This window comes from Heterocephalus glaber, unplaced genomic scaffold, assembly GCF_053883595.1.
Source record: "Heterocephalus glaber isolate CG9 unplaced genomic scaffold, H.glaber_assembly_v1.0 deba00001523, whole genome shotgun sequence".
NCBI lineage: Eukaryota > Metazoa > Chordata > Mammalia > Rodentia > Bathyergidae > Heterocephalus > Heterocephalus glaber.
In genome coordinates, this window is record NW_028258327.1 from 29,023,676 (window position 1) to 29,051,298 (window position 27,623).

Here is a 27,623-nt window from a genome sequence, read left to right on the forward strand (position 1 = left end):
GTGTCTTTATTGTAGAGGTTCTCTTTACTTTTCCGCTGGGCTTCAGTTTTCATCGAGGAGCCTGAGTAGCCCTCTTTCTCTTACTAACTTCTGCTCCATCTTGTGGCGCTCAGGACAAGGGTCTTTATAATCCCCTGTGCCTCTGTAGTGTGGGACCAGGTAGCAGAAAAGCCCGAAGGCCAGAGGCGCGCGGGGGAAGAAGCGACGGGGGGGGGGGGGGGGACTGGGCGTTGGAGGCGCCCTCGGCTAAGCAGACCTCACGGTGGCGTGGGCAGGGCCTGGGACAGCCGCGGAGCTTCAAGCTGCTTGTCTCACCTGGCTGGTCCCAGCTGGGTGAGCCTTGTTTGATTCCTTTAGAAAGCTTTGCTTACTATTCAGCGATCTGATTATGTTCAGGCAAAAGCTTTGGTCAGCCTGCATGTAGAGAAGCTTATTTGACACAATTTAGTGAGGAGAGTCTAGACAAGTGTTAATTAACAAATACTAATTCCCTGTGTCCCCAAAGTTCTATAGTATAAGATAAATGATGCTTTCTAGAGGGGAATTTGAGAAGCACATCTGTAATTTCTCTTACATATAATAGATGGATCTTTGCTTGTGTTTAACAGTTAAGGAGGCTCAGGTGGCATAAAAAGTTTTGTATTTTCAGCGTTCATACTCATTTCTTTTGTGTTTCTTCTGCTTTATGGAGCACAAGCACTGGGGAAAACTCAGTGGGAAAAATGTTCTGTAGAACAAGTCTGTGAAGAGAAGAGCAGTCTGTGTTAAACGTAGTCATAAACTGAGAAAAATAAGAGAACGGATTTGTGCTACTCTCCTTGTGATCCCACTGTCCTTCTCAAATGCACCTCCTGGAGAAGCGGCCATGTGGTGCCTAACTATTGTTTATGCTCTGCTATAAGGAGGGGAGCTTGCCTCTCCATGCTTCATATCTTGTTCCCTTGCCTTTCTGTCCTTGCATTGCACTGCCCACCAAGCACTCTATCCCCTGATCACAGGAAGGCTCCTATTCCATCTCTTTCTCCCCTTGGATGCTAGCAATTAGGGTTTGGTAGACTGTGCTCTGCTTCTTTTGCCTTAAGGAGAGATGTGAAATGGTTAACATTGCATGAAGCTTTCTTAGTGTCAGGGAAAGATGTTCATAGACATAAATGATGAACTATTGTAAGATTTAGTAAATGCGGTGCACACATCTATAAGAAGTAACACCAGGCAAGAAAATGTGCTGGATGCTCTGCTCTGGCCCTGCAGATCCAGTCCTCATCCTCCCTGTGACTCTGTGAATGTGGAAAGTGAAGGGGACCTCTGTGACTTCACGTCAGGATGGTCTTCCCCCTCACATTTTTCTGGTAAGATTTGATCAATAGGAGTCATTGGCTAAGGGCAAGATCAGACAAGTTAAGGTGTTAATTCCCCTTGTCCGGTTCTGCTGGGACATAGTCTGCTCTTGGTTATGTATCTTGCCAGCTTCTAACTTGATTTTTGCTACAGCTAAACTGTTCTTAGCTTCCAGTAATTGTTCCCACCCATCATAGCCTGGAAGATTAGGGTTAATAACAATTTTCCAAGGTTGGTAGCCTCGGCGAACTCCCATTCCTTGCTAGTTTCCCTTAACTTTGCTGGATCTTTGTAGGTAGTCCCTCATTATGTTTTCCTTAATTATCCTCTCTGAGTGTGTCATCTCCTTCCTGCTGGGTCTCTGACTAAAATGACTGAATAAATGAAAAAATGAATCACCACAGCAGAAAAACACATCAACTGTAGAAGCTCATCTACCCTGGAAAGATTTCTGGGCAGACCGTACTGTATTTTGTTGATACTACTTTTGAACTCTTTACAGATAGCCCTAATATCTGCAGCATTATTGTACTTACATATTGAATTAATGGCTTTCTGCTTGGCTCACCAAGAAGGAGAGGGACAATTAAGAACAAAATGAAGTGAAACAACTGTATATTCCTTTTATTGGCAGAGCTTCTGGGTTTGGCAAAAAGAAAGAAAATAGAAAAGAAAAATCTTAGGATGTCCGGTTAGATTTAAATTTCAGATAAATAACGAATGAAATATTTGGATATGAAACATATTTATACCATATTTTATCTAGTCTTATTATATACAAAGCCTTTAATGTAGTGGTCATTTGATAGAATGTTGCTGACAAATTTAGGTGTCACTAAAAACGAAAAGTCCTCAAAAAAAAAGTCAGCCACTGGCCAATGATTGCCAGAGGCAGTGTGTATGTCATAAGTCATGTTGTCCCTGAGGATCACCTGCTGGTTTATGGGCCTCCTTAGTACAGAGATCCTTGTTAGCAATTAAAGGTATCTATGTGTTGGTTCTTCTAGGTTAGGTCTCTGCTGGGAAGCCATGGGGGAGAGTGGGGTAAACACTATATTCTTTGGGTGAGAGAACGTTCAAATTCTGGTTCTGCCACAGGTAGCAGCAAGGGCTTGGGAATGTTATCCATAGACCTCAAGCCTAAGTTTCCTTAAATGCACAGTATGAATGAAAAGTGACTTCAGGTTAGTTAGGGTTAGAGCTGATGAGTGTTGAGTCCTTTGTATGATGTGTGGAATATGGCAAATACTAAAATGAAGTGTACAGGAAGTCCCCAACTTACGAACACTAGGATCTTGCATGACGAACCATTGTAGATGTGAATAAACTGTGGAAAGGAGCTCATGTTTCAGCTAGACATTGCCACAGTTGTGCTGCTATGTGCTTTCTGTACAGTGTGATAGTGTATATCTCAGTCAGAGCCCAGGATGTCTGGAAGCAAGAGAAAAGGGAGTGGTGATGTGGAGGGGACTGCTAGGAAGTGCAAAGAAATAACTATGGAAACAAAAGCGAAAATAATTGGGAGATTAGACCAAGGAGAAAAGATGGTAGACTTCGTTCATTCTTTATGTGTGTGTGTGTTTGTGTGTGTGTATGTTTTGTGCTTTACATTATATATTTGTGTCAAAAATGTATAAGACTCACTTTGTTGGACTTACAAATGAATCTGACTTACAAACGTTCTCCCAGGAAGGAACTTGTTTGTAAGTTGTGGACTTACTGTAGCTATAAATCTAGAAGTTTATGAATGAGGAACAGAAATGACTTCTAAATAATACAATGAAAATGTGCATGGAACCTAAGAAAAACCTTACAAATTCAGGCTATTGCTAGGAATATAAAATATTATGATAAATTCCAAAATTCTTTGTAACATAAAGATTATACCAGCTCATAGCTTGGTTTTATTGAGAGTGCTATCTTTTAACTACAGTCACCTTTGGAGTGGAGAAATTTATGTTAAGAAATAATAATTTAGCCTTTTGATACCATTACAAAAACTTATTGTAAAGTTTGAGCCAATTCTAGTATCATCAACTATAGAAGAGGCATTTTAAAACATGAATTCATGTACATGAGGAAAGAGAGCAGTTAATTTTTATGAACATGATATTGCTTCAAGCTTTCGTTTAAGTGTGATGTCTCTAAGTGTATCCCATAAGAGATATTCCTGAAACATGTACATTTAGAAATCCATTTTACTTGCAAATCTTGTCAAATATCTATCACTTCTCTAAATTGCTCTATTTTTGTACACAGAAAGGTATCTGGCGCCATCTCAAAATCTGAAAATCTTTAAAGGGAAACAGTAAGTGATTACAATAATTCTTAAGCTTTCAATTAATGTGTGACTCAAATTGACAGAATGAGACAGAGAAATTTCTTTTTACAGATTTTCTTGTTCAGGAGAAGCTAATGTTGCACAGATGTAAGAAATAGTTTAAAAAGAATAAAAAAACAACACTTTTGACATATAGTTCATATCTTTATGTATAAAAGATTTTCTCATCATTATTATATTTTAAAAGAATTGTCCTTTCACTGAGATGTACCAAATAAATGACAAAATTCTGTAAATTATTTATAGGAAAATTTAACAGGTAGATAATCAGCACATATCTGAAAGTACTTTAGGTCTTAGTTGGGCTGCATATTTTTTTATGCTATTTCTATATGTTAAGATTCTATACTAAATGTTTTGTCCACAGTAGCAAAAGACTTAGTTCAGAGCCCGAATCAATGTCAGTAGGCAAAAGTTAGAATAAAATGAGAAGTAATGCTGTATAAGAATTCTGTCCCAATCAGATGATGTGCCTTTGGTCCTGTGGGCTCAGGGTAACGCCTCTGCTGTGTTACTTCATGCCACAAGGTCCAGATAACCTTGTTTTAATGACACGTGTTTTAGTAATATGGTGTCTGGAGACTCAAACCTGGAGAGTTCTAATATTACTTTATGTTATAGAGAAAAGCCCAGAAATAAACCAACAAGTGACGGATCTAACGAGGTCAGTTGGACAGCTTTATGTGAGGCCAGGCAGACAAATTTGTAAGGCACTAGGTTTGCATTGTTCTCTCCATATTCCGTTTCCAAATGAATTCAATAACAGGTGCAAAGCATCAGCAGAAACACAGTGTACTGAACAAAGTCTTTTAAAGAGATCATTTCTTGAAGGATTTTATAAAGCAGCAGCAGCCATTTAAAGCAGCATGTATGTCATTTTCTGTGAGGAAATTGAACTGAAGAAATATGCTTTTCCATTGGTGTTATCTTCCTAAATTCTAGATAGCTTTATAGATGTATTATTGCTAGAGCCCAAATATTTGTACTCCAAATGAGCTTTTAAGAGATTCAATCCTTGTTTTCCCAAGCCAAGTTTCAATAAAAACACTTGGACTCCTGGCATGATTTTATGTTCATATCACTAGAGACCAAATATAAAATTTGAGGAATATGTTTTGCAATAGAACTGTATCTCCTTCCACATATTACCATTTTAACAGCCTAGCACATCAATATGTTTTTCTTGGTCATTATTTTGGCAAATTGCTTATATGAATAACTGTCCAACTGAAATTAATAATCACTAGGAAAGAGAAAATGAATAGTCAACTTGGAATACAACCGCATGTCTCTTTCTGTTTGGTGCCATGAAGCAAGAACAATTTCAAAACAACAACAATACTAGGGTCTTGTTCATAAAAAAGAAATTGGACTAAAATTTTGCAGTGGTGAGTTCCTGAGAGAGAAATGTAAAAAAGAGGCATTTGTGAGTGATGCAAATAATTTTCAAAAAATGCTATTTTTATTAATAAGGGCAAATTGTATTGTAACTCCTTCTTAGGCTCGAGTTGGAAGTTTCAGAATGCTATTTATCTCATCCTGACATGACAGATTTGGAAACCAGAAAGGCTTGTGGCTCACTGGTAGGCCCAAGAATACAGGGATTGATTCTCTGTCAGTCCTGTCCCTGTTCACAGTAACCAACAATAGTTCAGGGAAAATGTGCATTAATCAGCTTCACATTACCATAAGGAAATACCTGAGATATTTAATTTAGTAAAAGAAAAGGTTAATTACTGCTTCCAGTGTGATGGTTCCAGTCCCTGATAAATTGGGCCTACTGTTTTAGGTGGTGGCACTTCCTGGCAGGAAGATATCAGGGACAAAACCACTCATCTTTTGAGGTGAGACACAAAGAAAAAGAGGAAGAAATCAGTGTCCCATAATCCTCATTAAGGGCACATCTCTAATGACCTGTGCACCCTATTAGATCCTGCTTCCTGGTCTTCAACACTTCCCCATAATGCCACCTCATAGACTGAGCCTAACACATGGCCATTTGGGGACATTCAGTATCCAAGTGAGAGCAGGTAGAACATCTTGGGATTTTCAGAAACTGGTAATGCCTAACTCAGCCTAAAATTACCCCCTGAAAATTCATAAAATAAAGATCAATGAACCCTGAGGGTATAATCAAAATCACAGCACCATTCCTTTTCTTTGTAAGGATTGATCATTTTTTAAAAATAGCATAATCTCCTGAATTACAACTATGTACAGCAATTTGTATTGCCAGCAATAAATACGAAACTAAAATATCAGCTAGTCTACTTTGAAACTCACTTAAAAAGTATCACCTGCCTTAAGTGTCAGGTGTGCATTCAGTGAGAGGCTTTGTCTGGTGGTGTTTTTGTACACTTTTCTGTCTTAGCATGTCAACTCCCTGGGGGTGGACACATAATTTCAACTTCCCTCCTTATCAGATAAGTAGATAGCAAATGCTAAGAAAGTCAACTGGCTGACACATGTTGGCCATTAAGAAAATTAAAATTAACAAATAGAGTTATTGCTTAATGCATACAGAGCTTCAGTTTTGTAAGATGAAAACGTTCTGGAAATGGATGGTTGCTCAGCACTGTAAATAGACCCAAAAACCTCTGAAATGCGCATTTTAAATGCTTAAAGTGTTAATCTTTGTTTTAGATATATATTTAAACAAAAATGTTGAAGTTAGTAAAGGGGATGAAAAATGATAGAAAGGAGACACAGACTTACTTGTGAGTCTCAGTTTATGAATATAGATTCTGTTCTGTTTTCTGCTTTTCCTTTTCTAACACCAAAGTAATTGATCATTAAGAATGGGGCTAGGCTCTCTCATCATATTCACCCCTAAACAATGTTGATTGAATTGAAAGTTTCTTGATGAGAGAGAGAGAGAGAACATGTGTTTATAGGGTGGTGGTTAATACAAAGGGACCAGGGCTTTACTAATTATAAGATTGCCATCTCTAGGCGAGCCATATATCCCTAATGGGCACAAATCATTTGCTGCTTCTAATGTCTGTACACTTCTAAATCAATCACAGTTTTTTGAAATCGCTCTGAGTTTTCTACTAGTTCTTGTAAAGCACTTTTTTTTTTTTTTTTTTTTGCAGATGAAGAGGCAGATGCCAAGAAGTTCTCAGTTGGTAAGACAATTGTAGCCGAAGGATGAATGCAGGATCCTCTGAATATAGAATAGACCCAGAAAAGAGAGAACAGCAGGGAAAAAGTATAATTTCTCCAAGGATGAATCTTTTTGATATGGTTAATCATATTTTAATTGTTACTGTAATTCATGTAGGAACAATAAGTTAATATTCAAACTTTAAAAAATTTCCTTCATATTTAAATATATAAAATTTTTGGCATATTAAAATGTAAAAGATGACTTCATGTGCTTTTGAAACAATTGGAATGGAACAAAAAGCAGTAACAAGTCATAGATGTTGGTTTATAGAGAATAAAGCTAAGCTAGTTTTGAATAGCTTGAATTTTTATGTAAGAGTTGAATGTTGTAGTATTTGTTTATTTCTTTTGTGAATAATACAACTATGTATGTCTTACAATAACAATCTTTCAAATATTTGAACTGTGATAGAAATTGGTGTTCAAGTTGGTGGACTGCTTGAAGCATGTCTTTGTGTAAGCAGTTAATAAATGCAAATTTAGGTCAGTCTCTTGAGAATTCATATTTCTTACTGATTTCTTTCTTTCAAAAAACTAATTTGTTATGGGATATAAAAGAGAATATTTTGGTAAAAACAGAAGGAGTGGGATCAGTGTCTAGAGACAGGACATTGTTTTTTGCAAGCATTTTCTGACCTGAATGTGACCTGTGACAGGTGATAGGCACTGTCCCAACATACCGACTTACTTGACAGTCCCTTTTATCTCAAGCTTAGTGCAGAACAGAGCACATACAGTGCTCTCTTTGTGCCACGACAGGTGTGTTAAGCTTATTTCATAGTCACCTGCTCGTCACTGCTTTTAGGGCCATTCTCTCTCTCTCTCTCACCATCTCCCTTCTCTCCCTCTCCCCCTCACCCCTATTTTCTTTGCCCTTTATTAAAAAAAGTTAAAGCATGACGACTGCCAAAAATCTGCAAGTCCCATTTTTAACAATATCAAAATTACTAATTTGCATCACAGGTAACTGGCAGTTGACCTCAAAATGCAAGTAGGATGTAGGCTGCTCCTGTCAAGTTGTAGAAAAGCAGAAAATGGCAATCTAGTCTTTGCCACATTTACCTTATACTCATGGGTGAGAGGAAAGAGATATCTGGGATTGTGACTGTGGATGCAAATGGAGCAATTTGTATGCCTTGGCAAGGGATTAGAATTGATATTTTATAAAATTGAGAGGAAGTTATAGGAAGATGATTACCTGAAGACTTCTATGTTAAAGCAAAGTACTATGTAGTTTATTCCCAACTTGCCAAAATATTTTATGCAGCATTAATTATTTGAGAATGCAATGATTACTCAGCATTGCCCAAGGTAGTGTTATCTGGGTGAGGTTGGTTCAGCAAATTTTACCATAAGATACATATAAGGCCACATTTTTCCCTTTTAAGATGGTATGAATAGTACAGTTTACAGGCCTAAGCTGTGTTCAAAGTACTGTTCTTGGTATTATTTCATATAATCTCTACAACATCTCTTTGAGATTGTTGTTATCATCTACCTATTGGCAGAAAAGACATGAGTAAAAGACTTCAGGTTAGCAAGCAGAGAGCTGGAATTACAAAGGCTGTGTGGCACTGGAGTAGCCCACTCTGCCACTGGTACCATCCTACCTGCCTTCTAGGAGTTGACATACCCAGTCATCAGTTCCTACAGTGACAGCTTTGATTATCAACCTGATCCCAGACCAGAATGCCATTCTGAAGGCTTAACTACCAAGGTGACTCATTCCCTGAAGCCTGTTTTGCAGGCAGACCCTGCAACAAGCCATGGATATCTAGCTTCTTGCTCCACTTTATGCAATGTAGCTGTGGGCAGCAGGAGGGTCGCGGGGAAGTCTGGAGCTAGGTGTCACCTCTCCTTGGTGTAAAGGCATGAAGATTGTTAGAACTCATGGTTCATACATTAATGAATCCAGAAAGTTTATATTGTTCTTATTAAGATTATGAGGTATTAAAACTAGATCCATATCTATCACCATGCACTAAACTAAGACCTAAGTGGATTAAAGATCTAAATATTAAGACAGAAACACTAAACTTGCTAGAAGATAAGTTAGATAGAACTCTTGAAGATATTGGCATAGGAAAAGTCTTTATGAACAAAACCTCAGTAGCATGGGAACTAGCAGAAAGAATCAACAACTGGGATTTCATCTTATTGAAAAGCTTCTGCACTGCAAGAGAAACCACCAACAGAGCTAACAGACAACCTACAATGTGGGAAAAAGGGCTACTATCTAGAATATATAAAGAACTGAAAATAATCAGACTCCCCAAATTCAAAGACCCAATTCAAAAATGGGCATCTGAAATGAACAGACATTTCTCAGACAAAGAAGTAAAAGCAGCAAATAAACATATGAAAAAATGTTCAACATCACTAGTCATTTGAGAGATGCAGATGAAAACAACACTGAGATTCCACCTCACCCCACAAAGAATGGCTGCTTTCAAGAAATCAACCCATAGCAAATGCTGGCAGGGCTGTGGGGAAAGAGGAACCCTGCTCCATTGTTGGTGGGAGTGCAGACTGGTGCAACCACTATGGAAATCAGTGTGGAGATGCCTCAAAGAACTAGGACTGGAGGTCCCATTTGACCCAGCTATTTCCCTGCTGTATATTTTCCCAAAAGAATTAAAAGAATCATACCACAGAGATATGTGTGTACCCATGTTTATTGTTATAGCTAAAGCTTGGAAACAGCCCAAGTGCCCATCAACTGGAAACTGGATAAAGAAAATGTGGTTTTTTTTAATAAAATGGAGTACTACTCAGACATAAAGAATGAGAAACTAGAGTCATTTATAGCTAAATGGATGCATATTGAGGCCATACTCTTAAGTGAAATAAATAAGACACATGTGTGTAAATACTGAATAGTTTCTCTAGTGTGAGAAACTGAGAAAGTAAATAAGGACTAAAAGGATTAATAACTAATAATTGATACTTTGAAATAGAAAAAGGTCCAAAGTGGTAGGGGTGGTGGGAGGGGAAGGGGAAAGGAAATAAGGGAAAGGAAAAATTATTAGAAAAGAAAAAAATGGAAACGAAGTATGTAAATAGGGAAGGTTTAGGGCTGAAGGGCACACAGGTAATGGAGAAAAATAAGAACCGAGATACATCATGTACAGGTACAAGCACCCAAAACTAAATGTAAATGTATTGTATACCTAAAATGTACCAATAAAAGAATTAAAAAAAAAAGATTATGAGGTAAGTCATTGCCCATAAATCCTCCACTTGATTTTATGTTTGTAATATCAATGTTAATATTCTGTTCTTCAGAATGAGAAAAGATAAATACTGTCTTTCAGATATTTGAATAATTTCTATGTCACATTAAATATGTCATATCTCTGGATCTCAGATCCTTGACCTCTATAATAACGGAGTTTGAGGACATAAACTCTGGAAAGCTCTTTTATGTATAACAATTGTGGGTTCCAGAGCATAGTGCGGATCATGGCCTCTTCGGGGTGTCTGAAATACCACTTCTCTTCTTGGACATAGATATTCACTTAGAGCTCTTCACCTGGAGCTCCTCCACAAGAAGTTTGGCTACATATGTGCACCTAGTCCTACTCCATGTTTGATGAGTATAGGAGCATGGATAATTGATTCCTTGGCGTGCTTCTTCTGCACACCTGCTTCAGCTGAGGGAGGGAAAGTAGGCCCCTTCTTAGGGAGGAAGATACAATTATTTATTTTTGTCTGACTTTTCCTAGACCTACCCTTTACAAAGGTAGAGAAGAGAAGGAATAAAAGGAACATAGATAGCCTCACTATCTCCAAACAACAGTAGCTACTGCTTTGCAGGAGTTAGGTCCTTATAAATTCTCTTGGGCAAAGGAGCACTTGTATGTTTTGGCTTTCCGTCAGGGCTAGCCATGAAGGTGATAACTGGAAATGAGTGGGAAATGCTGAAAATATACACTTTCTATATGATAGTTGATAATTTACTTTTATACTTTTCTGTGTCACAGCCTTATGAACACTATGCCTCATAGATTTGCATCAAAGCAGTGGAATTTGCCAGTTTCTTCCCTGACAAATGGCCCTTATTGGAGTGATCTGTCTTCCACTTGCTCCTCCAGGACTCGCCCATGTGGAGGTGAGCCTTAAACATGGCACATTATTGTAGCTTCACAGATTCTTCTGCTTGAGAGCTGTGTGTGGGGAAAAGCCCTTCTGTGTAGAAATCAACCAGCTTCAACCACACAGTTCAACAGTTTATCTGAAAGGAGAACAGCCTTGGCTGCATTTGATGAGTCAGGATGACAGTAGCAATCTTGCTTTGTTCCTGCTTTGTAGAAAGAGTTATCACAGCATCTATCCTCAGCTTGTGCTGTGGCCATACTGATAAGTCATATGGCTTTCATGCTTGAGCTGTATTTGGCTTTGCCTATTTGACAATGGCTTCTTTGAAGGACCTCCAAGTAGAAAGATCACATGAGTCTTACCTACAGTAATGCACAACTGTTAAACTATCTTCTTCAAAAATTTCCACATAGTCATTGATTGCAGTTAAAAGCAAGGAGAAATTTTAAAAATAAAAATAACAAAAGATTATTTGTTTGGTTCTTCAGTTTGTTGAGGTATTTGTTGCTATAGAAACTTCTTCTTATTAAAGTTCTTTATCCTTTATTTGTCTGAGTTTGTCAATTGCTATTTGGCATACATACAGTGGGCTAATAACCTTATCTTGGCGAAAGCTATTCTGATGCTCTCTGTAGTGTGGAAGAATCAAAAAATTTCAGGTTTTGTTGGCAGTGATAAGAAGCCCTAGGTCATGGAGGAAATTTCACTTGTCCTTTAAACTTTCTTTGCTGTCTGTAATTTTGCTGTAGAAAGTACACTATTTTGGGCATCTTTTTCTACATTTCTGACACCAATAGTCATAAAGTTTCCTGAAGTTATAAACCACAAATCACTCTTGTTTTGCATTTGTAATACTTGCTATTGTGCTTGTTTGAATGGATGGATAGATGAATGACTTGAGGGAAGGATGACTGATTGAGTGAATAAGAAATTTAGGCCTAATATTTGAGACTGTTCATACATGATATTTGGGATGAATAGCTTAATAATCTGAAGGAGATTCCTTTGTAGAATTTGATAAGTTAAAAAATGTACATGTGCCCCGCTGCTGCCAGCCCAGAGGAAGGGGCTTCCGGGCTGGCATCCATCCCGCTGCTCCCTGCCCAGAGGTAGGGGCTTATGAGCCGCTGTCCCACTGCTCCTGGTCCAGAGGAAGGGGCTTCAAGGCTACGATCCCTCCTGCCACTCCTGGACCAGAAGTAGGGTCTTCTGAGCCACCATTCCACTGCTCCTGGTCCAGAGAAAGGGCCTTCCTAGCCACCATCACTCCCACTGCTCCCAGCCCAGAGGAAAGGGCTTTTGGGATGCCTTCTGTCCACCTGCTCCTGGCCCAGAGTAAGGGGCTTCCGGGCCACCATCCCTACCACAGCTCCCAGGCCCTGTACCACCTCTCCCAGCTCAGAGGAGATGAGCCGCGCAGGGACCAACAGCACCCCCCACCCCCCAGTTGAAATGAGAAAACATGTAAATAAGTCTCAAAACCAGACTTAAAGATCACCTACAGCAAAACCAAAGGGAAATGAGATGGAACACTCTGATACTCAACCACCTGGACCCACTGAACTGGCAACAAAAGGGGATCTAGAAAAAAATGAAATCAGAAATAATTTCTCAGATAACAGGAGAAATTGTGTTCCTAGTGCAAGACATGATTAATAAATCTAGAGAGGAGCTGAGGAATATGATGGAATCCCAACATAGGAAACAAATGGAATCCATAAAACAGATGAAAATAGATTTCCAGGAGATGAAAAACTCCATTGAAAGTCTACACAGCAGAATGAGCCAATGTGAGGACAGAATTTCAGATATAGAAGATAAGATTGCAATTAGTGACCAGGAAAAGAAAAATTGCTTCAAAATTATAAGGGAACATGAGAAATCAATCCAGCAGCTGCTAGATGATGTAAAGAAGAATAACATAAGACTGATTGGGCTCAATGAAGAAACAGGAGAGAGTGCAGATGACATAAAAAATCTCTTCACAGAAATAATGGCAGAAAACTTCCCAAGCAGGGGAAAAGAACTTGACATACAGATAAAGGAGGCATATAGGACTCCAAATAGCCTTGATCAAAAAAAATCTACACATAGGCGTATAATTGTTAAGATTCCAGAAACTCAACAGAAGAACAAAGTTCTACAAGCAGTTAGAGAAAAGAAACAAATCACATAGAAAGGAAAGCCCATCAGAATCAAAGCAGACTTCTCAACACAAACCATCAAGGCAAGAAGAGCTTGGCGTGACATATTCCAAGCCCTCAAAGAAAACAGCCTCCAACCCAGATTGATGTACTCTGCAAAACTATCTTTCAAAATGGATGGAGAAATAAGATACTTTCATGACAAAGAGCACCTTAGGAACTTCGTGAATACCAAACTAGCACTCCAAAGAATTTTACACAATAGCCTAGGAACAGACATTGAGGATCACAACCCCAGGAAGCAAAGCAGAATGAACCCATCTGGCATGACAAGAAATTAAATGGAAAAGGGGAGAACCCAACAACAAAAATCATGGCAATGACAAGTCAATACATTTCAGTTATAACCATCAACGTTAATGGTCTCAATTCACCAATCAAAAGAAATAGACTGGCAGAATGGGTCAAGAAGCAAAATCCAACAAGATGCTGCATACAAGAAACACACTTAATTCAAAAGAAAACTCATAGACTGAAAGTTAAAGGGTGGAAAACAACACTCGATGCAACAGGAACCCGAAAAAAAGCAGGAGTAGCTGTCCTCTTTGCAGATCAAGTAGACTTCAACACTGATTAAGAGAGAGGAATAGGACACTACATCCTTGTCAAGGGAAGAATCCAAGAGGAAGAGATGACAATCATAAATATATCTGCACCAAACACTAGTGCACCCAACTATATAAAACAAATACTAACAGACATGAAAAGTCATATATGCACTAATACAATTGTAGTGGGGGACCTCAACACCCCACTCTCACAAAGAGATAGATCAACTAGACTAAAAATAAGTAATGAAATACTAGAACTCAATGGAACTCTTGAACAAATGAACTTAACAGATGTTTACAGGGTCTTCCACCCCACAAAATCAGAATACACATTCTTCTCAGCTGCACATGGGCCATTCTCCAAAATAGACCACATACTCACACATAGAACATGTTTAAGTAAGTGCAAAGGAATTGAAGTTATCCCCTGTATATTATCAGACATAGTGTGATGAAATTGGAGATCCATAGCAAAAGAAACTGGAAAAATTTCATAAACACATGGAAATTGAACAACACACTTCTGAATAACCAATGGGTCACAGAAGAAATTAAAGAAGAAATCAGACAGTTCCTTCAATTAAATGACAATGAGAATACAACATATCAGAATCTATGGGACACAATGAAAACAGTCTTACGAGGGAAATTCATAGTAGTGAATACACATATTAGGAAAACAGAATGAGCCCAATTAAACAACCTGATGCTGAACCTCAAACTTCTGGAAAAAGAAGAGCAGGACAAGCCCAAAGCTCATACAAGGGAGGAAATTATAAAGATCAGAGGAGAAATCAATGCAATAGAGACTAAGAGAATGAAGAACAAAATATCAATGAAGCCAAGAGTTGGTTCTTTGAAAGAATCACAAAATTGACAAACCCTTAGCCACCCTTATCAGAAAAAGGAAAGAAAAGGCCCAAATCCATGAAATTAGGAATGAAAAGGGTGAAATTACAACAGATCCAGCAGAAATTCAGAGGGTCATCATTACCTACTTCCAGAACCTATATGCCAATAAGAGGGACAACACAGAAGAAATGGACAGATTCCTAGATACATGTGAATTACCAAAGTTGAACGAAGAAGACCTAAAAATTCTGAACAACCCAGTATCAACCAATGAAATTGAAAATGTAATTAAAAACTTAACAACTAAGAAAAGCCCGGGTCCTGATGGCTTCATTGCTGAATTCTACAAGACAGTTAGAGAGGAACTACTGCCACTACTGTTAAACTATTCAATGAAATTTAAAGGGAAGCAATACTCCCAAATTCTGTCCTGAAGGCAAGCATCACCTTGATCCCCAAAACAGAGAAAGACCCCACTGAAAAGGAGAACTATAGGCCAATCTCACTAATGAACATAGATGTAAAAATCCTTAATAAGATACTGGCAAATAGAATGCAGAAGATCATCAAGAAGATTATACACCCTGATCAAGTGGGATTCATCCCAGGGATGCAGGGATGGTTCAACATATGCAAATCAATCAAAGTAATACACTATATCAATAGAGCCAAGGACAAAAACCATATGATTATCTCCATAGAGGAAGAAAAAGCATTTGACAAAATCCGACATGCATTTATGATAAAAACCCTACAAAAAGTTGGAATAGATGGTCTCTACCTCAAACTGATAAAAGCCATCTATGAAAAACCAATAGCCAATATCATACTAAATGTTCAAAACTTGAAATCCTTCACACTAAAATCAGGAACAAGACAAGGATGTCCACTATCACCACTCTTGTTCAATATAGTTCTGGAAACATTAGCCATTGCAATTAGCCAAGAGAAAGAAATAAAAGGAATAAAGATAGGAAATGAAGAAGTCAAATTGTCATTATTTGCAGATGACATGATACTCTATATAGAAGACCCCAAGAACTCCACCAAAAGTCTTCTAGACTTAATAACTAAATTCAGTCAAGTAGCTGGTTACAAGGTCAACACACAAAAATCAATAGCTTTCCTCTACACAAATGACAGACTCACTGAAAGAGAAATAGGGCAAATAATCCCTTTCACAATAGCATCTAAAACACTGAAATACCTAGGAATCAACCTAACAAAAGAAATCAAAGACCTCTTCTCTGACAACTATAGCACCCTGAAAAGAGAGATTGAAGATGATATCAGAAAATGGACAGACATTCCCCTGCTCCTGGGTAGAAATGATTAATATAGTGAAAATGGCCATACTTCCAAAACTGCTATATAGATTCAATGCAATTCCAATTGAGATCCCAGCAGCATACCTCATGGACCTTGAGAAAACAATCCAAAAATTCATTTGGAACAAGAAGAGACCCAGAATAGCAAAAGCAATTCTAGGTAACAGAGACATGGCAAGGGGTATCACAATCCCCAACCTGCACCTATACTACAAAGCTACTGTGATAAAAACAGCATGGTACTGGCAAAGAAACAGACCTGAGGACTAGTGGAACAGATTACAAGATGCAGAAAAACGCCAGACACACTCTGCCACCTCATCTTTGACAAAGGAGCCAAACATCCTCACTGGAGGAAAGATAGCCTCTTTAATAAATGGTGCTGGATAAATTGGGCTTCAACTTGCCAAAGATTAAAACTAGCCCTATATCTCTCACCATGCACTAAACTAAAATCAAAATGGATTAAAGATCTAAATATTAAAATAGAAACTCTGAACCAGTTGGAACAGAGGTTAGGTAGAATTCTTGAAGACATCGGTGTAGGAGAAGATTTTATGAACAAAACCTCAGTTGCCCATGAACTAGCACAAACAATCAACAAGTGGGATCTCTTCTTATTAAAAAGCTTCTGTACAGCAAGAGAAACCACCAGCAGTGTGAAGAGACAACCCACAATGTGGGAAAAAATCTTCACCTGGTTTTCCTCAGATAAAGGTTGACGATCTCAAATCTATAAAGAACTTGAAAAGATCAGACCTCCCAAATTTAAAGATCCAATCTGAAAATGGGCAACTGACATGAACAGACATTTCTCAGACAAAGAAGTAGAAATAGCAAATAAATACATGAAAAAATGTTCAACATCACTGGTCATTTGAGAGATGCAAATGAAAACAATGCTGAGATTCCACCTCACTCCAGAAAGAATGGCTGCTATCATGAAATCCACCAATAACAAATGCTGGCGGGGCTGTGGGGAAAGAGGAATCCTGCTCCACTGCTGGTGGGAGTGTAGACTGGTGCAACCACTGTGGAAATCAGTATGGAGATACCTCAAAGAACTAGGACTGGAAGTCCCATTTGACCCTGCTATTCCACTTCTGGGGATCTTCCCCAAAGAATTAAAAGAATCATACCACAGTGATATATGTGCACCCATGTTCATAGCAGCACAGTTTGTGATAGCTAAAACTTGGAAACAGCCCAAATGCCCATCAACTGGAGAATGGAAAAAGAAAATGTGGGGCTTTTTTTTATAAAATGGAGTACTACTCAGCCATAAAAAATGAGAAATTAGAGACATTTATAGCTAACTGGATGCACATTGAAGCGATACTCTTAAGTGAAATAAATAGGACACACATGTATAAATACTGAATAGTTTCTCTGGTGTGAGAAACTGAAAGTGTAAATAAGGACTAAAATGTATAATAAGTAATGTGAAATAGGAAGAAAAAGGGCAAAGGGGAAGGAAGTGGGAGGGCTAGGGGAAAGGATAGAAGGGAATGGGATTAATATGAGAAAATGGAAAATCAGGAACAAAATCTTTGTAAATAGGGAGGAATGGAAGGGTTGAAGGGAGGGCTGGGCAAGGGTGAAAAATAAGAACCAAGAGAGATTATGTAAAGCTGCAAATTTCCAATGATGAATGCCATTATATTGTATACCTAAAATGTACCAATGATTAGAATGAATAATCGATAATGCAAAAGAGGAAGAAAAGTTCCAAAGGGGTAGGGGTAGTGGGAGGGGTATGGGAAAGGAAAGGAAAAATGATGAGAAATGGAAAAAAATGGAAATGAAGTCCTTGTAAATAGGGAAGGGTGGAGGGGGTGAAGGCAGGTCTAGGAATGGGGAAAAAATAAGAACCAAGTTGCATTATGTAAAGGTACAACTCCCAGTGAGAAATGTAATTGTGTTGTATACCTAAAATGTACCAATAAAAGAATTTAACAACAGTAAAAAAGAAATACATAATAAAAAAAAGTACATGTGATGTCTTAGTCACTTTCCTCCTCACTGAACCCAATACCAAACACCTATGACTTAAAAGAGAGATTTTTTTTTCTCACAGTGTTTAAAGGATTCACTCCATAGTTGGTTGACTCCAAAAGAAAGGGCATGGTGGAAGTGTCTGGGAGAAGAAAGATGTTCCCATTATGGTGGTCAGTGAAAACAGAGAAGGAAGGAGCCAGGGAAAGAAATACATCTTCTCAGGTCAGACCCCCAGGGAACTGCCTCTTTAGACCACACCCCACATCCTAACAGCATATTCAGCTATGGGTTCATGAAAGCCCTAGCTCTGAAGACATGTGTCTTAATGGCACAGTCTAGATCTAACTATATGTTTGTTTTTAAGTTTGGTCTGTCCTAAAACTACATCAAGCCTCACCCATCACACCTGTTGGCCTTTATTTGTTTCTCTGCTAAGGCTGTTGTCCAAGAATTGCCACACTCACATGGCCACTATTATCTCTGGCATCTTAGATCACTGAAACCCAACTGACCATCTTTAAACCCTGTAAAGTTTCCCATTCCTCTTGTAAGTTACACTGATGAACTGCTTCCTTCACTGATTCTTTCAAAAGACTCTTTCTTTTTTCAAAAATTTAGCTTTTCTAGTATTTAGTCCATCTGTTATTTTTTGATCTCTTTCTTCACTTATTTGGGCATCATTTGACATCCATCATCTTGGGGCACACCTGTGGCCATTGCTCTGGTATCATCTTAATAATCCAGATCTAATGCTCTACATATTTGTTTCACATCACTAGTGAGGTGCCATGTCCTACCAGACCCTAACACTAAAAGTTTCTTCAACTTAACCAATATTTAAAAAAAAATTTTCTTACTCTCCTGGTACTTTTGAGGATATTTCTCTTATTCTGGATTCCCAGGACTGAAACCTTGGCGTTACCCTTGATGCTATTGCTTCATCACTGGTTAACTAGCAGGGGAGTCAGTCTTGTGGTTCTGATTCCTCATTATGTCCAGTTAGTCTATCCATTTTACACCACAGAAGCTACTTCACCTCAGTGTTTCTACTCCTCTTCACCCTGTTCAGAGCTGACAGCTCTCCTTCCCACCTCCATCCTGTGTTCTGATCTGTGACTTGAATTTCTCAAGTTTTGGCTGTGATGTGCTATTACAGCATGTCTGTGCCCCAGATTAACTTTGTTCTCTGCCATTCTTCCACATTTTCCTGATGGAGATGTTCTAGATTCTTGTCTGCTATTTCTGTTGTCTTTCTCCCATTATATGTTTTTGAACATGCTGTTCACTTTGGGATGCAATTTCTAGCAGGTTTGTCTCACAAACTTGTGTTCATTTTTAAAGATTCAATTCAAACATTGCTCTCCCCAAAAGCAAAAATAGAAGCCAAAACACAGAACAAAGAAAAAAATCTTCTTTTATTGTCCTTCTGTGGAAACATGGAACCACACCAATAGAATCTTAAGAAAAATGTCTACCTTTTTATTCTCTTATTCTCATAGTATTATAAATAAATGATTATGCCACAAGTTATGGTAGTATGTTTAAATATTGGTATATATACCTTTCCTCCTCTCCTTGCAATGCTCATAGGGGAGAAAGAAGGATAAGTCATTCCCTTATGAGCTTTCCAAGGATGAAGACTGACTTGTCTCTGTTTTTCTAATACTTCTGTGGCTCATAGTTGGCACTTTTTAAGAACACTTACTAAATAATCTGTTGAAAAATTAGCTGTAATCATGATTGACTATATGGGGTACCTTAACTGTTTCATTTTTCTCTGACTTCTATCCACTTGAGAAGTATACACAATGAAGCAGTGTATACCATCTTGCCAAATAAAAGAACTTGACTACGCCTAATTACTACTCCTCTTTGAAGTTACCCTCCTAGTCATGGGTACATAAACAGACACTAGGAGACTAACAGCCTGTTTGCTGAGTGGACATGGAAGTGGATGTGAGTCTCTCCCCTGTGGTTATGCACAGGTGGCCCAGGACAGTGAGATAATGCTTATTTGGTTTGGCGGCACCTACTGGAAATGCAAACTACTCAGCCTGGCATTCTTCCTCCTGAAGGGAGAACTGAGTTATGGGATCAGAATAGAATGACCAACTCACTTTCAGTTGCTCAGAACCTTCCTTCTTTTAACATTGAAAGTGTCATGTCCTAGAAGCCATTTAGTCCTAGGAAAACTGGAACACTTGGTCAGCCTAAATCAGAAACAAGGATGGAAGCTTTCCTCACAGCACTTGTGAGGACACAGGAATTGGTTCGAAAGGACAATATTAAAAAGTTATTTCCAGATTTTAAACTGTTTAATGTTCTAACTGTGAATAGTTTTATCTTGTCCAAGTCAAGTATAACACACTCAGGCATTCTAGGGCCTTCTCAGTCTATCCTAGTCCACCTTTTTTATCTATCACTTATTCTGCAAATACATGTTGAGAATCTGTATTTGAACAGTTACATTTTTAAAACCATGGGACAGCATAGTAAAAAATTAACAAAAAAATACTTGAAGCTTTCTGTGGGCAGGGTAAGTTGTGATAGGCAGTATGTAAGATGGCCGGAGAGAGATTTCCCTCCATTTGTGATTCCCTCGTCTTGATTATGGACTAGTATAGATCACTCACTTCTACAGAACAGAGCAGCACAGATGTGATAAGATGGTAGGGCGTCACTTCTCAGATTAGGTTATGAGAGACAGTGCATTATGTTTTTGGTGCTCTCTTTTAAACTGCTCTCTCTGGGGATAGTCAGTTGTCATGTCATAAGGCAGCCCTGTAGAGACTGGCACAGGTTGAAGGACTGAGGAATGCTGAGGAGCATGTGGGTAGGCGAGAAACAGACCTCTCCCTACTCCCATGCTTTCTGCAGTGGAATGTTCTTTCAGATAAAATGGAAGCTCCAAATGCTGATATAATTTCAACTTATGAGGCATTTTTGAGTGAGAGGCACCCCAATCAGTCATGCCTAGATTCCTAATTGACAAAAATTGTGGAGTAATACAATTTTGGTATTTTAAGCCACTAAGTTTTGGGGTGATTTATAATGCAACAGTATGTAACTATTATATATATATATAAAATGGCTAGGGGTTTTAACCCAAGGTCTTCACACTGAGTTACTCCCCTAGATTTTCTTTGATTTTGAGAAAGGGCTTCACTAAGTCACTTGAGCCCAGTCCAAGCTCAAATTTGCAATCCACCTGCTCCAGCCTCCCAGTATGCTAGGATTATAAGTGTCACCGCCAGGCCCAGATTATGCTTCTTTTGTTTACTTCTCTTTACTCATGGTCTGTCTAATACAATGCTTACTTGTAATAGATGTTCAATAAATAATTGGAATAGTGAACAAATGAATAAATAAGTAAGTGGCTGCTGGGAATCTTCCCCAAAGAATTAAAAGAATCATACCACAGTGATATATGTGCACCCATGTTTGTAGCAGCACAGTTTGTGATAGCTAAAACTTGGAAACAGCCCAAATGGTCATTAACTGGAGACTGGATAAAGAAAATGTGGTTTTTTAATAGAACAGAGTACTACTCAGCCATAAAAATGAGAAATTAGAGACATTTATAGCTAACTGGATGCACATCGAGGTGATACTCTTAAGTGAAATAAATAGGACACACATGTATAAATACTGAATAGTTTCTCTGGTGTGAGAAACTGAAAGTGTAAATAAGGACTAAAATGTATAATAGGTAATGCGAAATAGGAAGAAAAGGGGCAAAGGGGAAGGAAGTGGGAGGGCTAGGGAAAAGGATAGAAGGGAATGGGATTAATATGAGAAAATGGAAAAATAGGAACAAAATCTTTGTAAATAGGGAGGACTGGAGGGGTTGAAGGGAGGGCTGGGCAAGGGTGAAAAATAAGAACCAAGAGAGATTATGTAAAGCTGTAAATTTCCAATGATGAATGTCATTATATTGTATACCTAAAGTGTACCAATGATTAGAGTGCATAATTGATAATGTAAAATAGGAAGAAAAGGTCCAAAGGGGTAGGGGTAGTGGGAGGGGCATGGGAAAGGATAGAAGGGAAAGGAAAAATGATGAGAAATGGAAAAAATGGAAATAAAGTCTTTGTAAATAGGGAAGGGTGGAGGGTGTGAAGGGAGGGCTAGGAATGGGGAAAAAATAAGAACCAAGATGCATTATGTAAAGGTACATTTGCCAATGAGAAATGTAATTGTGTTGTATGCCTAAAATGTACCAATAAAAGAATTTTTTAAAAAAATAAAAAGTCTATTTCAATTGCTCTATCTTTAAAATATTTCTGATTTTTTGCATTTTTATAATAGAAATGTAATTGTGTTGTATACCTAAAATGTACCAATAAAAGAATTAAACAACAACAACAACAAAATAGACAACCCAATTAAAAAGTAGGCATAAGAAGATGATAAATAGCCAGTACAGCACAAGGAAAGGTGTGCAACACTATAATCAGAAAAATACTAATCAGTACAATAACAAGATTGAATTATACACTCATTAGAGGGATGAAGTTAAAAGTTTTAAAAGCCTTGTGATGACTTTTTCTTTTTGTTGGATTCTCCCCCCTTACACTTAATTTGTTACGCCCAATAGATTCATTCTGCTGGGCTTCCTGGGGTTGTGATCCTTATTGTCTTTTTCTAGGATATTGTCTAAGATTTTTTGGAGTACTGGTTTGGTATTCATGAAGTTCCTGAGGTGCTCTTTATCATGAAAGTATCTTATAAATAAGTAAATAAAATAAAATCAGGGTCTATATTTTTAAAATATTTTTATTTTATGTATTGCCTATGATAATGTCTTATACATATAGAAACTTAACCATTCTTGATTGAATTTTATGTTTATTTTTTTAATGCATAAAACCTGTGAAGATACCCCTCCATCAAATTACAATGTAGAACTGGAGCTCATTTGGATAAATTCCAAGTTTGTATGAATTCCTATAATGAATACCAGTGAATTGATCTCAAGCCAACTTGTAACCTCATAATGTTTATTTCATTATTTCTCCTTTCTTGATGCTTATTACATCAGCCACATCTTTTATCACTTGTTTAATTAGAGAGTGGGTCTAAGAATAAGCAGAAAATTTTGTTGACTCTTACACCTATAATTAGAGCTATAAATTGAAGCCTTCCCTATTTGAGAAATTGACTCAATTCCAAATGAATAAGGGCACAGAACTGGAAATAGCACTGGCCCAGGAGTTAGGAGAATTGAGTTTTGGCATTAATTCTGTTGGTAACTAATCATGTGAAATTCAAGCTCTCTCTTTGTGGTTTAGTGTTCTTATCAATAAAATAGTAGATTGGATTAATGTTTTCTAAATTTCTTTCTAAAGCCAAACAAAACTTTTGTGGCTACAAACTAGGATGAAAAGTATAAAACTTACAAAAGATACAAAAAAGACTACAGTTTTACAGAAAGACAAATATTTCAACTTTAAAAAATAACAATTTGCTGATTATATGTAAACTATTATAAAAAGGCAAAGATATCAGAAAAGAGGATTCTAAGGGTACACAGATAGATCCTTGAGAATTATAAGATCTCAATAATGTGATGTTATCAAATCTAGTTGCAGGAAACATTCTGGGAAATTGACCAAGAAGATTGTATAAAAATAGTACATCAGAATTGACTAATATTTATCTTTTAGTTCATGTGAATATTTTTAGGTAGCTGTTTCTCCTCTATCTGACACAAATTAGGTTTAAAGTAAATATTTATGAAGTGAAGGAGTTTTTAAAAAGTTTCTTCATGTTCCAAATTCCTATTCCATGGCTCCATAGGGAAGAACTTGGTATGTAATAACTGTTTTATAACACTATGTAAAACTATCCAATGCACCTTCTCTTTAGCATAATAAACTGGTAAGAGACTTTAAGAGAAGACTTACTGGGGTCAGTGGACTTGCCAAGAGTCAAAGAGTGTGTTCTTTAATCTGTAAGGCTTGAGTTCTTCATATAGATTAATTTTCTACCTCAAGGAATTCCTCTGAGAACTTAGTTGAGAATAAATAAAGATTCATTATAATACCTGTTATTAGTTAGATCTAAAATGCCCACCAAAATTCTCATACATTTGGAAAGTAATTGGACCATGGGAGTGCTACACTCACTGATGAACTCATCCAATAATGAGCTCCATAGCTGAACGTGCTGTTAGGAAGTATAGTCTGCTTGGACATCATCCACTGGAGGTACAACCTGGAAGGATTTATTCTTGTCCTCAACTCCTCCATTTTTGTTATTTTTCCTGCCTGCTATGGGATGAAAGCATCTGTCCTCCATTAGATCCTTCCATCATGCCCTTTCTGTTTTGGAGCCAGCCAACTCTAGAATGAACCAACTGGAAACTCAGAACCATATAAACAGTTCTCAGTGTCACATATTTTGTACCAGAGAAGGGAAAGCTTACTGATCTAGAAATTGGTACCAGAGAAGTGGGGTCATTGCTGTGTTTAAACTCACTATGTGGTTTAGAAGCCTTTGGAATTTGTTTGCAGAGAGAGTTTGGAAAAGGTTGGAGAAGTGGGCTAAGAAGCTTTAGACTGCTGTAAGCAGAGATTGATGGGAGATTCTGGTTGGAGCTCAGAAACCAAAATGCTGATAGAAATGTGAACAGTAAAGGTCAGGCTCAGGAAGTTTCAGTTGGGAACAAGGACTACAGTAGTAGTTGGACTAGAGTATATGTGTGTTATACCCTTGCAGAAAATTTGTCTTCATTTTGCCCATGTCCTGAGACTTTGCTGGAGAATGATATTGAGGGTGACAGACTAATTAATCTAGCAGGGAAAATTTCAAGGCAGTTTAATGTTTCAGTTGTGACATGGGTACTTCTGGCTCCTTTTATCTATATCTCCAATGAGAGCTAGGACCAAACAGCCCATGTAAAAAGTGCACTGTCTCACCAGAAAGGATGTACCTGCAAAGTTTGCTGCTATGGAGAGAGTAGTTGCTGAAAAGATGAACATTTAAAGAAACCAAGAATTTTTTATCAAGATGGTAGGAAAGAAACCTTGAAGGCATCTCTAGTATCAATAAGACCCCATCTTTCTCTGGTTTAAGGATGCAAAACTATAAGGTTTTCTTTTGAAAATAAAGTCCCTAGGACATCTACTCACAAACGGTCACCTAGGAAATTCATTTTTTAGGATTCATTTAACCATGCTTAGCCATCACACTCAGAGGCCACTGCAGCCATGGTGTAAAGGGGCCCAACAAGTGCTTGAGCCAATGGAAGATCTTGGTATTGTCCTGATGGTGCTGCTTTCATAGACATGCAGAATATCAGATTTATAGCATCATGAAGGTTTTTAACCAAGATTTCAAAGAGAGACCCAGAATGCTAGTCAAGGAAACCCTGAGAGGAAAATGTGTGAAGTTGTAATGTGTGAAACTCCAATGTGTAGAACCAAAGATGATGTAGAGGTCACAGGACAATGGAAATGCCAGGAATATGAACATCTGCTAAGGAAAACCATAGGCAGCAAGCATAGCCAGCCCAAGAGAGAGGCCATGTGGGCAGCAATTGTCAAGGCCATAAGAGCAAGAACTGTCTAAGTCCATTGGAGCTCATATTCCACCACCACATGCCATGAGTGCTGGACATTGAGCTACAAGATTTAATATTTGTCCTGCTACATTTTGGCTTTGCTTTGGTCTGATTCTTTTATATTCCTCTATTCTTTCCCTTTGAAACATTAACATTTACTCTGTGAAACTGTATGTTGGAAGTATTTAACTTTCTTTTTGATTTTTACAGGGGCTCACAGGACTTAAGCTAGGTGTTTGCCTTAAATCTCAGAGGAGACTTTGGACTTGGGCTTTTCAGCATTGCTGGTATGAAAAAAACCTTTGATGACTCTTAGAGATGGACTAAAAGCATTTTACACAACAATATGGGCATGAGCCTTTGGGAGACAAGGGATAAATGTTATGGATTAGATCTAAAATGTCCCCCCAAAAGTCTCATGTGTTTGGAAATTGATGGAACCATGGGGGTACTGTACTCATCAGTGGATTTATCCAGTGATGAGTCTAGTAGCTGAATGTACTATTAGGAGATATAGCTTGATTGTAGGTGGATCACTGGGGGCATAACCTGGATGGTCATATTCTTGTGCTCAGCTCCTCCCCTCTCACTCTGCTTCCTGGCTGGCCGGTGATGAACAGCTGTCCTCCCCAGGATCTTCCACTATGCTGTTTCATTCTTGGAGCCAGCCAACTCTAGACTGGACCTACTATAAACGGTGAACTATGTAAACTTCTCCTCCTTTAAGTTGTGCTTGTTGGATATTTTGTTCCAGCAATGGGAGAACAAACTATTATAATGTTTGACCTAGAATGTAACTTCAGTATAATTTAGCTCTGTTTTTTCCTTTTTTTTTTTTTTGCTTTACTTCCATTTTAGTTAACTTTTTTCTATTATTATTTCTAGGCAAAGCCACACAAAGATTAAGTGAAGCAATAATAATAGCATCAACAACCCTAGCGGAAATGGAAGACTGCCTGTCCAAATGTGTGATTCATCCTGTGAATTCCATTGGCCAATAAGATCTGCTTGTTATATAGGATTTAACAAAAATTCTGTATAATCCTATGAATAGGACTATGAATTAAAATAATATATATATTTTGTGATAACTTTGAAGTCTACATTGTTATGTGCTAGAAGATGATTCACTGGTACTAGTTAATGATGACATATTATTTAAGTAGGGTAAAATATGATGTCATCATCAAAATCCATGCAGGGTAAATTGTTTTGTTTTATGATTTAATTTGAGTCTTTTAAAGGCTATTCATTGATCAAATTATTTTCTTATGGAGTATATAGAAGTTGGGGATGAGAATGAATCTGAGAATTAATAGAGAAATAAAATAGTCAAACTAGGTACAAATGAGATTTCTCTAGAGAGCCACATTTTACCAATCAGTACAACTAAAAAAAGAATTCAAGCTAAAGATGTTCACCCTCTCTCTCATCTTATGTGTACATGAAACACCCCTCTGCTTGCGTGGTTGTGATCCCTTGTCAGGTATTGTACCTGGTAGGAATTTTTTGTATTCTTTATTATAAATGAACAATGCTGAACAATATCTAGGTCTATCACTTCATGGCTAATGAAGATAGAAATGAAAAGGTCTCACTCTAATTGTTTGGTCACAAATTAAGACACAAGGTCAACTATGTTCATTTTTTCTGTTCTGTCACTGACTCTTTACCACCAACCTTATGCCTTAGGTTACTGTGTCTACTTCCAACTAGTAGCTGGCAATAGTGCTGATTTCAGGGAATGTGGAATGGGATGAAGGGAATGAAAACTAAGCATAAATAACCATCCATTATGAATGAAAATATTGCTTTGATTTCACATATTGCATGTGCATCCTACTCTAATAGAATCTGTAAAACCTAGGCTTAATTAGACAAGGTGTTAGATTCAGGACTCTAATTGCTATGGTTTGTTGGACAAGTCTTATTCAGTGTAGGCCTGCTGTTACTTTGAGCAGGAATCTTTGCAAGGGTTATTGGACTAAGGATATAATATTTTGAGGAAAATTCAGAAAGAATGGAAGTAATTTTATTGAATTCCTAAACTGAAGAGTTCTATAGCACGACTCTCTGCCATTTTGTCAGTAGAGGTTGACCTGTAACCAAATTTTACTGGTTTCGACAAAATCAGAAAAGTACAGATGTTATAAGCTTTACGTAAGTCTAAAATATCTCATT

The 27,623-nt window shown here is 37.8% G+C and overlaps 1 long non-coding RNA gene across 1 annotated transcript; it reads left to right on the plus strand.

Annotated features, from left to right (window-relative positions):
* Positions 1–229: 229 nt before the first annotated feature.
* LOC147825020 (uncharacterized) lies at positions 230–26,499 on the plus strand. The gene is made up of 5 exons (XR_015441462.1): positions 230–333; positions 3,598–3,646; positions 6,775–6,807; positions 25,653–25,729; positions 26,328–26,499. It is a non-coding gene; the product is annotated as an uncharacterized LOC147825020 (long non-coding RNA).
* Positions 26,500–27,623: the final 1,124 nt, after the last annotated feature.